Genomic DNA, 15,722 nt, shown 5'->3' on the forward strand with positions numbered 1-15,722 from the left:
TGCCAAGCCCAATTTAACTGAGGCTGAATCAAGTATTGCGAGACCTACTATTGCTATGAATAACTTCGAACTTAAACCGAACACCATTTAGATGATCCAACAATTTGTTCAGTTCGATGGTTTCCAAGATGAAGATCCAAATACTCATTTGGCTAACTTTTTGGAATTCTACGACACTTTTAAGATAAATGGCATTTCTAACGATGTCATTCGGTTACAGACCTTCTCATTGAGAAATAAGGCTAAACAGTGGTTGAACTCCCTACCAAGAGGTTCTATCACTACATGGGAGTAAATGACCGAAAAGTTCTTATTAAAGTATTTTTCGTCGACTAAGACAGCTAAGTTAAGGAATGATATCTCTTCATTTGTGCAAATGGATTTAAAGACTCTATATGATGCATGGGAGAGGTATAAGGACTTATAGAGAAGGTTCCCTCACAATGGGTTACCTCTATGGCTACAGGTTCAAACCTTCTACAACGGTTTGAACCCCTCGACTAGGCAATTGATCGATACAGTCACCGGTGGGACTCTGAACAATAAAACTCCTAAAGCAACTTATGAGTTTATAGAGGAAATGCCACTAAATAATTATTAGTGGCAAGTCATGAGGATAAAGCCGATAAAGCAGCCAGTGTTTTCAACCTAGATGCAGTCACCATGTTATCAAACCAGGTAGAACTTTTAAATAAGAAAATTGATAGTTTATATGGTTCTATGCAGGTAGATCCAGTGATGCAGTGCAATATAAATGGAGGAGGGATGAACAATCCAGAATGTCTATCCTACAACCCTAGCACAGGGAACGAACAAGTCAACTATATGGGTAATAACTCTAAACCTCAGAATAATCCATATAGTAACACTTATAATACAGGTTGGAGAAACTATCTTAATTTTTCTTGGGGTGGTCAAGGAAATCAGAGACCTCAAACCCCCTCCAAGCTTTCAACAACAACCATACCAGCAAGAGAAGAAGCCGAACCTTGAGGAGATGCTGACAAAGTTTATTTCAGTGTCAGAATCTCGTTTCTAAACACCGAAATAGCACTTAAAAATCAACAAGCGTCGATTCTAGGGCTCGAGAATCAAATAGGATAGCTTGTAAGATGATTTCAGAAAGGCCACAAGGTAGCTTGCCTAGCAACACCGAAACTTATCCAAGAGAGCAACTTCATGCAATTACAATTCGAGATGCAGAAGGGTTAGTTAAACCTCTACCAGAACTAAGGCAAGAAAGTGTGGTAAGACAAGGTAAGGTTGAGGTGAGCCACAGTGAACAAAAATTGATAAGTAAGGAGTATAAACCTCGTGTGTCATACCCAAATGCGACAAAGAATGACCACACAATTGAACAATTTGGTAAATTTCTTAAACTTCCCAAAAAGTTGCATATTAACTTACGATTTATTGAAGCCCTTTTGCAGATGCCTAATTTCATAAAATTTTTAAAGGAACTTTTAGCAAACAAACGGAAGTTAGATGATTCGTCGCACGTGGAGTTAAATGTAGTTTGCTCAGCTATCCTATAGAATAAACTACCCAACAAATTGAAATATCCAGGGAGTTGTACTATTCATTGTTTAATTGGTAGTTTAAATGTTAATAATGCATTGGCTGATTTAGGGGCGAGTATTAATGTCATGCCCTATAAAATGTTTACACAACTAAGTCTTGGAAAACCCAAACAAACTAGAATGAGCATTCAATTGGCAGATAAAACCATTAGATTTCCTAGAGGTGTTGTTGAAGACGTTCTTGTTAAAATTGATAAATTCATATTCCCAGTTGATTTAGTTGTTTTAGACATGGATGAGGATAGTGATGTACCTTTAATTTTAAGATGACCCTTTTTAGTAACTGCCAGAACTATTATTGATGTTAGTACAGGTGAACTCATACTCCGTGTAGGTGATGACAAGATTAAACTCCAAGCTCGTGATTTTGCCAAGATATCTAATAATCGAGTTGATTATACGAATTATGTTAATATGAGTAACCTGGTGGCTCAACATTCTTTGTGGGAAACTCCATAGAAAAGCGATATAGAGCCATGTTCCAGCTCATGTGACAAAAATAGAACAACTCATTAAGAAAGAAGGCTACAAATCGATGAACTAGATGAATGACGGACACATGTCAAGGAGAAACTGAGAATACACAATGCAAAACTAAAGCGATTCCATGACGAGCTTAAGGATGGAACGAACCAATTTAATGTTGGAGACCATATATTGTTGGATAAAAGGGACCCTCGAATCACCACTTTAGAGCTTAACGCAAACTGAGCGACTCCTTTTACGGTACTCAATGTCTTCCTCTACGGTACAGTCGAGGTAAAGCATTTTCAATTTGGCACTTTCAAGGTAAATATTACTCGACTCAAACCTTATTTAAATAAAAGAATTGACAACGAGAAAGAGGAGTTTCGACTCCGCGAACCACCGTGAACGTGTGAATACGAGGTAAGTCAAGCTTAGACTTTAAATAAGAGCTTCTTAGGAGGTAACCCGAGTGCTAACACTATTAATTTCTTAATTTTATATCATAATATTTTTATTAAAATTAAAAAAAATGATTTTTTAAAACCCACACCTTGTCCTAGGCCGTGTGGATCTTTTGAATTAGTTTTTAAAATTGAAGAAAATCGACAATGAGTTACACAGTCGGTCGACACGACCATGTAATCCACACGGCCTAGACACACGGGCATGTCCTTGGCTGTGTGGATCCTGGGACTTAATTTTTTCTAAAAATCAACAGGGACACAGCCTAAGTATTCCACACGGACGTGTGACACGACCGTGTGGACCACACATCCTGGACATACGGGCATGTCCTAGGCCGTGTGAAATTTGGAGCTTAATTTTTCAAAATTAAAACAAGTCAGTGAGTTACACGGGTAAGGCACACGGCCGTGTGTGAGACACGGCTGTGCCACACGGGCGTGTGGAAAGTCACACGGACGTGGGAGAAGCAAAGGAGATTGCACATGATCGTGCAATATGGCCATGTGTGACACACGACCTGGATACACTGGCATGTCCGAGGTCATGTGAAGACTGGGCTTGAATTTTTAATTGACACAGGCTGAACAGCAGACCACACAGGCGTGTGACACAGGCCTCACACGATCGTGTCACCATTTTAAATCCCTAATCTTTTTTTTTTACTTTTTTTTATTTTATCTTCTTCTTCTACCAAACCCCAACTGCCCCCGACCATATCTCCCTCATATCTTCGGCCACCGTCGTCCTCATCCATTAGCCACGCCCTCTCACCCTTCTCTTTACTCCTCCTTCACCTCCCCAAACAACCCTTCCCAACCTCTTTTCCCTTCTTTCCCTTCCCCAAACCATCCTCCCCTTGCACCTCTTCTCTAACTTTTCCTCACCATACCACCACCAGCGTCCGAACCTAACCCCATTCCTGTTTCCTTTTTTTTTCCTTCACTGTCATTCACCGAAACCCTCGCCCCTCTCTACCCCGACCACACAACCTTTCATCTGTCACCTTTTCCCTTCTACTCGCCCCACCGCCGTGCAATCGACCACCCAACCGCCGTACACACAACTATCATAGTTAGTTTCCCATGTTCTTTATTTTTTTATTATTTTATTTCATTTTATCTTAGTTTATTGATTTACTATTTTTTTTATTTTTGTCATCTTCTATTTTATTATTGACTATTTTTAGTTTTAGATTTATTATTATTCATTAATATATCTCGCTTCTTGTTATTACTATTCTCGCTACCATTTTTAAGAACAAGTTCAAATTATGATTGATTCCTTATTTTGCTATGTTGGTTCTTGTTATTCTTTCTCTTTATTATTGACTATAGTTCCTTTTGAAACTTTTATGGATTTGATTAGTCGTCAATAATATTAGGATATTCGTTATTATTTAATTATTATTTTATTATTATTGTTTGCCTATTTGTTTTTTTATCATAGTTGAATTCATTATTTTGTCTGCGTTAGTATTATTCCTTTATTGATTTTTAGAGTACATTTTCTATTTATGAAAATTTGATTTTGATGGGAGGGTTGCTAGTTCAATATTCTATACTGATTTATCAACACTTTTATTTCTTTACTTGCTATTTTATTCTTCTGTTGCTTTTCTTATTTGGATTATTTTCTTTTGCAGATATACCATGACGAACACACAAGGTAAGGCTAAGGCTGTCGTTCCCTCTTCAAAAAAAAAGGAAGACCCCAAGAGTGACCTCCTTCTCGAGTGCATTCACCGAGGCTCACCACCCTACCTCTGATTTGCAGCAGGCCCCTAAGAGGATTTATATCAGCTCCTTAGAGTACATCCACCCGGCCTAGGTCGCTGCATTGATTGGGCTGCGTTGGAGCAGGTCTGACTTGCTGATGACGTGCACGCCATTATCACCACTGCTCCGTAGGATAAATTCTTTGTCATCATTGAGCCCACCTACATGGAGCTGACCTTTGAGTTTTGTGCGACATTTCTGGTATAGTAGGTCATGACGGTTCATGACGAGCCAGGTACCGTTAGTTTTTGACTTGGTGGTTTGATACGCCACATGAGCGTTCTCGAGTTCGGCGCTGCTATGGGACTCTACATAGAGGAATTTATGAGCGCCGAGGACTTCTTTTGACTTCATCGGTATATCTACCACTCGTCATCACGTTGTTGGATTGATCTTATAGTGAGCCAGACACCATATGATGCGAGTCACTCGAAGGTGACTTCTCTCTCTCTGGCCTTATGATATATTCATACATTTTTAACTCACACTTTGACAGGACAGAAGAGAGTACTAGAGTCATTAGCACTCACGCCACTTATGTTCTATGGAGTATGGTGCATAGGCATATATTTGACTTGGCATACTTCATCGCTCTAGCCTTCCGCCATCAGACTGACCGCCACAAGAAAGGTCCTATCTGCTTAGACCTTTTCGTGACTCGCCTCGCTTGACACTTCAGTCTATTCAACACACCGGAGTAGTCCTCTACACTCACACTAGTAGGCCAAATATCCTCTTAGGGCATCTTGAGCATGATACATATGAGGTGGCTAAATGGCAGCATGGAGTGGACCCTCTCAGTACAGATTGTTTCATTCTAACACTCAGAATGAACCCGAGGACTTCACTGATGATGTTCCTCCCTATCACTAGGACCTACCACAGCCTCCACCTTCGTGTCATCGACCTGTTCCTTCTGCTGCTAGCTTCTTGAGAGTATCCACCAAGGAGTTCGCTAGCTTCCATCAGTACTGCGTTCAGAGGTTTGACAGTATTGACGTGACATTGCAGTAGATTTGTCAGCATTTTCATATTTCTCCTCCAGCGCCGATGACTCACGATGCTGATGCGTATGATGATGACCATTGAGTCCATTTATTTTTATTTTTATTTTATTTTAAATTTAATTTTCTATTTATTTGTATTTTCCTAGAATTTTTTTGCTTTTATATTGTGAACTATATTTTATTTATTATGGTTTTTCTAATCAGGTTTAAAACCCTTTAATCTTCTTCAGCATTGTGTTTATTTTCTTAGCTGTTGCTCAAAATCATGCACTACATCTACATTTATCTACAATTCTGCTTTTCACTATTCTAGGGATTTCATCCAATATTTAGGGCAGTTTCAATTCTCTCCCTCTCTTATGATATTCTTTTTTCTACTATGATTATCTATGTTTGTACATTAAGGACAATGTACATCTTCAATGTAGGGAGGTTATTATTTAAAAATCTCTGAATTATGCATTATGTTTAAGTAATTTTCTCATACTACTATTAGAATGAATTTTTATTGATTTATAATTTCTGTTGATGTGTTTTAGATTAAATTCATAGGTAATTATGCATTGATTGTTTAAACTTTAAGACATGAGAGAATCAAGCATGATAAGTCTATTTTCAGAATTAAAATTTGTTAGGTTGTTTCCCTAAATTGAAGTATTACCTTAAAGTTTGAAATTTGCAAGATTGATATCAAAAACCATAATTTTTGTGAGATTGTGAGCATTTAAAGCATACACTTTTCTTGTTCACTTTATTATTAGTTATGAGTGTGTTAATACTGATTGGTTATTCTAGAACTTGCTTCGATTATACATGTCGAGACCACACCATTGATTTGATATGCTGAGATGATAAAGGCACCTATGTTTTAACCCACTTATCCCATAAAGCTTACCAACATAATTAACCCTTAGTGAACCCCTTTCAGCCTAAAACGCAGTTCTTTGATCTACCCTTAATATTAACCCATAACTCATTCTTTTTGATTCATTGAGAATTTTTCCTATTTTATTGACTCCCTTTTTGTCGAGATTTGATTTGGTTAGCTGCCTAAATATGTTCTTTTGTTCAATTGGTAAATTATTTTTTATTATCCATTGCTCTAAAAAAAAGTGAAAAAAAATTACACTTATATTGATTATTACTAGTTCTATGTTATTTGAGCTTAAACTGTTAATTTCACATTTTGAAAAGAAGTTTGTGCTATTCTTGATAAGTTTTCAATTGATATAATTATTCAGTATTAGTTTATTTTTCTAGTTTGGCAATTTATCAATTCGATCTAGATTCTAACCCTTTTTTTCAACCTTTATCCACACCCTTAACTAAGCCCCATTACAACTTTTTAAAGGCCTTTTGATTTGTGTATCATTTGATGCAGTCATTGAGAGCACCAAAAATATCCTATCCCTATAAAAATAATAAAAATAATAGTATAAGAGAAGTAGGGTCAAATCCTCAGGGATCGTATTTGCACAATTGCTTGTTCCTCGAAATCCTAGATAGAATCATGCCCAAGAAAACCTGCATACCTGGAAAAAAAAACAGAATTAAAAGTTTGGATTTAATTGAAAGTATGAAAATTAAAATTAAAATAGTAGAGATGAGTAAAGTCGAGAAAAAGTTTCTTATTGAGAGATTCCAGCCTCCAGTTGTCTCGATTCGACTTGGGTTTAATCTTCGGCTTTTAGGTGATCCTTCTTAAACGTAATAAGCCAGTTATAGTGGAAGAGGACACCTACGACCACCAGCTCTAAGGATTTAGACTTACTATTTAAAGGAACCTGACTCTAGCCAACCATCGCTTCTGTGGGACCATCTTATGCTAGATCATCGTTTCTCAATGGCGAATGCCATGCAATTTTGTCTCTTGGGCTCGCCAACCTCTAACGCAGTAAGCTAACAAACCGACTGTGAAACCTTCTCAAAACATACAAAGTGGTTGTTCCTTGCTCAAGTTGAAAAGATCACCTTTTAAGGGACATGGACGAAAGTGTCAGCCCCGTAATGCGGAGAAATGATGAATACTCGTTGAGAAGGCTAAGCGCGGATTCTGAGCCTCATAAACTCTTTTGGGGAATTTCGATAACCTTTGGCTAGATAAGTTTAGTGGCTCATGATTTTTGGGGAAATAGAATTTTTATTGAATAATATGAAGGGAAATAAGGCTAAGCTTTTTGGGAGAGGGTGTGTTTACAGAAAAATATAAGTCAAATTTGTGTCACTCCATCCCCTATTTATAGTACTAGGAAACTTAGTCTATTCCTAATTAAATTCTAAAAGATAAATACAAATAAATAAAGATAATTAAAGATAAAAAAGATAAAAGCTAAAATTAAATCTAAGTAATAATTCTTAATAATTATCCTAATATAATTGGAATTAAAATAGTCTTGTGCTATAAAATCTCTTCTTTTGCATTTTTGCTTCTAAAATCTTTCACACTTTGCATTTTCGGCACCACTTCTCTCCTACTTCACATGCTGGCCCAGTTTAACTTTAAATTCATCCTTTTTGCCCTTAAATTTCATTTTGTCTTCAATTTAGTCCCTATAAGATAAAAAACCATAAATAGCTCAAATTAATAGGATCATACTCAAAATAATCATATAATTAATACATAAAAATATTTCATTCTAGAGTATTATCAAATTCCTCCTACTTAGCCCATGCTTGCTATCAAGTATGGTTCCTATCCACTGTAAAATCAGATCTTGCCATGAAAGAAATACTACTCCAAAGTTTTATAACAAGTAGGCATAATGCATAAGAAAAATAAAGAGAACCTTTAGCTTGCTTTAAGTAAAACTGAAAAAGTATTCCAATTAATACACACGAAAATTAAAATCGACTTGAATTATTTCATGAAAATTAGGTAATTTACTAAACTTACCAAGACTCCTTATTTGTTTCCACTTTTAGTCCCCAAATGCAATTTTATTATTAATACATCACTTTTTTTTTTCTTTTTCTATTTTTTTCTATTTTTCCTTTTTATTTTTATTTTAATCATTATTATTATTGCTTAAGAATACATTGAACCTTTTGACGCGAAGAGATGATGATGCCCAAGCACCCCGCCTTGCATTACTCATTTCAACATACTCCTAATTTATTATATTTTTCTTAAGAACATATTAAACCTTTTGACACGAAGAGAGATGACAGCCAAACACCCCACCTTGATTACTCAGCCCGACATATTCCTAAAAAAAATTATTTAATTTTGGTTAGTGGAGTTACCTAACTCGTCACACAACCTTTTGACACGAAATAGGATGACAACCCAACCCGGGTTACTCAGTCAATCACGTTTTAAGCTGTACTCATAACCACGGAAGCATCACAATTTGCTATAATGAAACAGAACTTTAATTTGGAGGACGAGGGAAAACAATTAAGTGTCAAAAATAAGTTTTGGCAACTACCTAACAGTAATGAACAAAAATTCAGTATGCAATTTTTATTAAGTGTTCTCTTTACATTTAAACTTAATTTATTTTACTATAAGCAAGGTGGGGCTAAATCTATCAATTATAATTATTCAACCTAAAAGAAATAAAACAATGGAGATGAAATCAAACAAGAAAATTCATAACTAACTTAGTAGACAAGAATCATGCATGTAGATCAAATAGTGGGCAAGTCGTGGTCAAATTCTTTGACATGAAAAGAGGCAGAATATTCTTAAATAATAATAATAATAATAATATGGGCAGCAACGAGCACAAAGCAGTAGCAACAACAGCATATACAATGACAGAAAAAATGAGGAATGCCTCCCCCTATTTAAAACACATTGTCCTTTATATGGAATAAAATAAAAAAATAGGTGGAAGGAAGAAAAAAAGTTCAGAAAAACTCCCCATGTGGTTACTGTCTTTCGCGCAAAGCGGCAATAAGATTAGTCATTTGCTAGCTGAGGGTGTCCAGTTTTCATGCAATTTTTTTTTTTGTTTTTCTCTTTTTCCTCCCTATTTTCGCTTCGGTTTACCTAGATAGAATAAGAGAAATTTTTCAACATCCAAACAAAATAAAGTAATAATAAAATAAAATAAAATAAAAATTAAGAAAAATAAAATAAATAAAAATAAAAATAAAAATTGGGTTGCCTCCCAACAAGCGCTTGTTTAACGTTGTTAGCTCGACGCCGTAAATGGTTCTATGGTGGTCCCAGATGAATTTTTTCAACCGTGTGGGCTTGAAAATTCTCATAAAACTGCTTCAACCGTTGGCCATTGACTATGAACTGCTTTCCTGATTCTTCACTCACTATTTCAACTACACCATGTGTAAATACTTTGGTCATAATAAAAGGTCCTTGCCATTGAGACCGAAGTTTACCTAGGAATAATTTTAACACGGAGTTGTAAAGTAACACTTTTTATCCAACCGAAAAATGCTTCTGAGATATTTTCTTATCATGGAGCAACTTTGTCTTGTTTTTATAAATGCGAGCATTCTTGTAGGTGTCATTACGAATTTCCTCCAATTCTTGGACGTCTAATTTCTTTGCCTTCTCTGTAGGTTCTAACTCCATTTTACATTGTCGAACAGCCCAATAAGCTTTATGTTCCAACTCTACCGGAAGGTGGCAAGCTTTGCAAAAAACAAGTCGATACGGGGTCATGCCAATTGGTCCCTTATACATTGTCCGATAAGCCCAAAGTGCGTTATTTAGCTGAAGACTCCAATCCTTCCGGTTGGGCCGAACTGTGTTCTCTAAAATAGTCTTGATTTCTCTGTTTGAGATTTCTGCTTGGCCATTCGTTTGGGGATGGTAGGCTGTAGCTATACAGTGGTGAACTCCGTATTTTTTCATAAGCATCGCCATGATTTTATTACAAAAGTGGGTGCCACGATCACTGATCAAAGCTCGAGATGTGCCAAACCTAGAAAAAATTGTTCATTTTAGAAACTTCACAATAGTTTTAGCATTATCATTGCGAGTAAGCTTTGCTTCTATCCACTTAGAAACATAGTCTACTGCAAGAATTATATATATGTTTCTAAATGAAGAAATAAATGGGCTTATGAAATCGATGCCCTATACATCAAAAATTTCACATACATAAATCAGGGATAGGGGCATTTGATTTTGTTTAGTGATGTTACCTGTATGTTAGCATTTATCGCAAGACTTATAAAATTATATGCGTCTCAAACAATTGTGGGCCAATATAACATACACTCCAATACCTTGTGAGCAGTCCATTTAGGGCCAAAGTGACCTCCACAAGCTTCTGTATGACAAAAAGTAAGGATAGAGGTTACCAAGGTTTCTGGAACACATCGTCTTATTATCTGATCTGAAAAGTGTTTCCACAGGTATGGGTCATCCCAAATGTAATATCAAGCTTCACGTCTAAGCTTGTCCTTTACGGAACATGCTAACCCTCATGGTAATAATCCTGTAGCTAGGAGATTTACCATATTTGCATACCATGGGAAACGCGTCTCGGTCGAAAATAGGGTTTTATTAGGAACTCATCCTTTTAGGAATGCCATCATCAAGTATTTTTAACCTACTCAGGTGGTCAGCTACCAAGTTTTCGCATTTTTTTTATCTCGAATCTCGATGTCAAAATCTTGGAGCAGTAAAATCCATCTAATAAGCCTTGGTTTCACTTCCTTCTTTGCGAACAAGTACCTAAGAGTTGCATGGTCAGAAAAAATAATCACTTTAGATCCCAATAAATAAGATTAAAATTTATCCAAAGCAAATACAATAGCTAGGAGTTCTTTTTTTGTGGTGGTGTAGTTACTCTGTGCAGCATCTAGGGTTTTTAAGGTATAGCAAATGACATGAGGCTCTTTTTCTATCTTTTGCCCTAATACGGCCCCTACATTACGTTCGCTTGTATCGCACATAATTTCAAAGGGGTAGTTCCAATTTGGTGGTTGAACTATAGGAGCAAAAACCAACTTCTGCTTAAGTGCATCAAAAGCCTCGCATTTTGGGCCGAACTTAAATTTCTTATCTTTCTGCAATAACTCGCATAGTGATTCAGCTACTCTTGAGAAGTTCTTTATAAACCGCCTGTAAAATTCTGCATGGCCAAGGAAAGAATGTATCTCCCTTACAGTAGAGGGATATGGCAAAGAATTTATAATGTCAGTTTTGGCCTTATCGACCTCAATTCCCTTAGCTGAAACTATATGACCTAGAATCAAACCTTTGTCTACCATAAATTGACACTTTTTATAATTCAAGATAAGATTAAATTCTATACACCTATTTAAAATTATCGTAAGATTTTTTAAGGCATTCATTAAAACAATTTCCATATACTACAAAATCATCCATAAAAACTTCGATAATTTAAAAAAAATACTCATCATGCATCTCTGGAAGGTGGCTGGTGTGTTGCAAAGTCCAAATGGCATCCTTCTGTACGCAAATGTGCCAAATGGACATGTAAAAGTGGCCTTTTATTGGTCCTCTGGTGCAACTGGGATTTGGAAGAAACCTGAGTATCCATCAAGACAATAAAAGTGAGTTTTACCAGCTAAATGCTCAAGCATTTTATCTATAAAATGAAGAGGGAAATGCTCTTTTCTAGTATAAGAATTCAACTTCATGTAATCGATGCAGGCACGCCACCCATTTTGCACTCGGGTTGGTATCAAGTCACCCTCAGCATTTTTATTTACTGTCACGGTTATTTTCTTAGGCACTACTTGTACCGAACTTACCCATCTGCTATCAGAAATGGGGTAAATTATGTCAGTATCCAGCAGCTTGATTATCTCTTTTTTTACCACCTCCATCATATTCAAGTTCAACCGTATTTACACCTCTTGCCTTGGTTTTTGTGTTTGCCTCCAAATAAATCTTATGTGTGCATGTCAAAGGGCTTATCCCTTTTAAGTCGGCAATAGTCCAGCCAACCGCCTCATTATGATTTTTTTAGTGCCTGAATCAAACTTTCTTCCTCGAGCTTTGAGAGGCTATTTGAAACTATGGTTGGTAGGGTATTACCTTTCCCTAAAAATGCATACTTAAGATGCTCGGGAAGCGGTTTCAATTCCAAATCTGGAGCCTGCACAACAGAAGGGAAAAATTTAGTATTCGATGGAGACAATAATTCAATGGCAGATTCATAATCATAAAAAATAAATTCAAATTTATTTCATAAATCGACTCAAAAGTCTCGTCTACTAATGAGTCAATTATGTCGACATGGTTTACGTTCAAGATTTCGCATGGATGGCTAATAGCATTGTAAACATTAAACTTTACGATCTCCCTATCAAATTCTACTGTGAGAGTTCTGCTTCGAACGTCAATCTTAGTGCTGGCGGTATTAAGGAAAGGTCAGCCCAGCAAGAGGTCCGAAGATTCAGGAGTGTTGTCCTCTTCCATTTTTATCACATAAAAATCTGTAGGGAAAATAAGTTTGTTAACTTTCACCAAAACGTCATCGGGGACTCCTTCTAGGTGCACAATAGCCCTGTCTGCTAACTGAATGATAACCCCTGTTTTTGTCAAAAAACTCGTGTTAAGTGATTCATAAATAGAAAAAGGCATTACATTTATAGTGGGCCCTAAATCATATATAGCCTTCTTAATTCCTAAATGGCCTATTTTGCATGGTATTGCAAACATGCCCCAATCTTTGCATTTCGCTGGTATTTTTCACTGTAACACTGTAGATACATTCTCACCTACACTTACCCTTTCATTACCAGTTAATTTTCGCTTGTTGGTGCAGAGTTCTTTAAGCAACTTGGCGTATCGCGAAATTGTCCTCTTTACCTTTTCAACATTGGTTTAATCATCTTGGAAATGAAGGTTGAATTTTAGGCAATGGTGGTTTTGTTTGAACCTGTTCGTCATTTTTGGTCTTTTCTTGGGCGATTTCTTAGCCAAGATTTCTGCTAGGAATTGGTTCCAGTACTTTTCCACTTTGCAGCGTCACTGCATTCACGTTTTGTCTTGGGTTCGGTTCTATTTATGATGGCAGCTTCCCTTGAGAACTCATTTTCTCAATTGATATGGTTAATTCACTAATAGATGCTTCAGTTTTTTGTTGAAAATCAAGCATATTAGCTGCTAATTTATTGAAAAAAGTTTCTAGAGAATTACCTAAGTCTCATGGCTGTTGTGGAACCTAATTTTGGTATGGCTGGTTATACCGTGGATTGGCCCTATAACTCAAGTTGGGATGGTCCTTCTATCCTGGGTTATAGGTATTAGCGTAAGGGTCATATTGCCTCTATGGTAACCCAAAAAAATTTCTCACAACATCCAAATGAGCCATAATATCATCATACAAATTAGGACATGCATTAGTTGTATGTTCAGGTGTAGCACATATTTCGCATAATAGGGTTGGTTTTACTTTTTTTTGTAACAAGAGAGTTCACAATATTAGTAAGTCTATCAACTTTATTTTCTAAGGTTAAATTACTTAGCTGGTGAACCCTTCTAGGGGGTTTAGGATTGGCTCGGAACTGCTGAGTATTTGTAGCCATCGTGTGTAATACCCCGAAAATTTTTACAGTAAAATATTATCCGTGATATAGTAAAATAAGGAAATAAAGTGACAAAAAGGGAATTTTTGAGTGATGTCAATATTGAGAAGTATATTATGATATATTAATTCAAGAAAGGACTAAATTGCAAAGATGAGAAAAGTCTTGTTGCACAAGAGTAAATACTCAAAATTTAAGGGATTGAAGTGTAAATATAAAAAATTTGAAGGACTAATGGTGAAAATATTTTAAGGGTGGGATGATCTAGAAACCAAGAAAAATTGATGAATTAGGACCAAATTGAATAGGTAAAAAAATTATGAGGGACTAAATCGCAATTTTACCAAATTAAGCGATGACTCAAGGATGAAATTCTAAAAGATCATGAAGGGCAAAATGGTCAATCAGTAAGAGAGAGAATTCTAGAATGTAATGATTATGTTGATGATATTTTAAATTAATTAATTAGATAAATATTATTTTATTAATATTTTATGAAATGTTTATTATTATTATATTATTATTTATTTAGTATAAAAGGAAGGAAAGATGAAGAATTATCAACACATTTCCTTTCCCATGCAAACTAACGTAAGATAAGAAGAAGAAAAGAAGTTTGCTTTCTTTACAATTTAGTCCTTCCACCAAAAATTCATTATTTTCACCTAAAAATTGAAAGAATTTCCATAGCCATCAAGAGAGAAAGATAGCAAGGAGATGATGGGGAGCAATAATATCAAGTTGGATTCAAGAAATCGAAGCTGGAGGAGAGAGAAAAATCAAGTTAAAGATTGAAGTCAATAAGAAAAGATAAGTACATCAAGATTTCAATATGTTTTTAAGTTTGTTATTATTGATAAAGCATGGAAATAATGTTATAGTAGAGTTTTCTTACATAAGGTCCTATGTTCTTGATATGTTAGTGAAGAAAAAAATAAGAGAAAGTGATGAGAAATGGTGTAGAAAAAGAAAATAAGGATGTTATAACATGGTAATTAATATCTTGTACTAAAACAGTTTTGGACAGCAGCAGTAGTCTAACTTTGAAAAATCATTAAAAATTGTAGAAATCTAATTATAGGATGAATAAAATATAAAATTAAAGCTTATTAAGTCTAGTTTCTTATAGAATAAATTATGTAAGCAATAGAATTCTAAATCATGAGATATGATGAATTTTTTGAGACAAGGTCAGAATGATTTCAGGTTCCCCTGTTCTGAATTTGTAAAATCATAAAAAAAATTTGATAAAAATAATTATGGGCTTAAATTTATATGTTTAGAATCATGAATGAGTCTATTTTCAATAGAAACAAATATGAACATCATTAGCATTCTGTACAAGGAGATAATTAATTTTTAGTGAAGAAGGGTCACAACTGTCAGACAACAGAATAGGGGTAACTTTAAAGAATAAACTGTACTTATTGACTAAACCAAAAATTATAAAAATTTTATGGTAAGAATATATATGAGTCTAGTTTCATGGAAAATTAGAGGATATTAATTTGGAGTCCTATAGCTCCAGATATAAATAATTTAGTGACTATGATACAGATGGACAGCTTGAATATTCATAAAAGTAAATAATAAAGATTATAGATAATGTTACTTGCAAGTGTGCTACATAAATCAAGGATGTGGAATGGAGAGAAGGATGAGGAAAATATATATTAATATTCAGCTAGAATGGCTAATTTGCATGTTTTAGGCTTAAGGACTAAATTGAATAAAAGTAAAACTTCAGGGGGCAATTTTGTAAAAATGTCAAAATGACCAAATTGAAGGGAATGGATTGTTTTATTATCTAAATTAATAAATTGAATGAAATTTTCAATTTAAGACCGAGTGAAAATTGGAAAAATGGTAAATTACCAAAATGTCTCTGAATCTTGATATTTTTGCAATTTTGCTAGCTAAGTTCATGTAACTTGAATTATATTCTTAAA

The 15,722-nt window shown here is 35.2% G+C and overlaps 1 non-coding gene across 1 annotated transcript; it reads right to left on the reverse strand.

The window, feature by feature from the left end:
- Window positions 1-343: 343 nt before the first annotated feature.
- Window positions 344-450, reverse strand: LOC128293585 (small nucleolar RNA R71). The gene has a single exon (XR_008283766.1). It is a non-coding gene; the product is annotated as a small nucleolar RNA R71 (small nucleolar RNA).
- Window positions 451-15,722: the final 15,272 nt, after the last annotated feature.

This window comes from Gossypium arboreum, chromosome 5 (genome assembly GCF_025698485.1).
Source record: "Gossypium arboreum isolate Shixiya-1 chromosome 5, ASM2569848v2, whole genome shotgun sequence".
NCBI lineage: Eukaryota > Viridiplantae > Streptophyta > Magnoliopsida > Malvales > Malvaceae > Gossypium > Gossypium arboreum.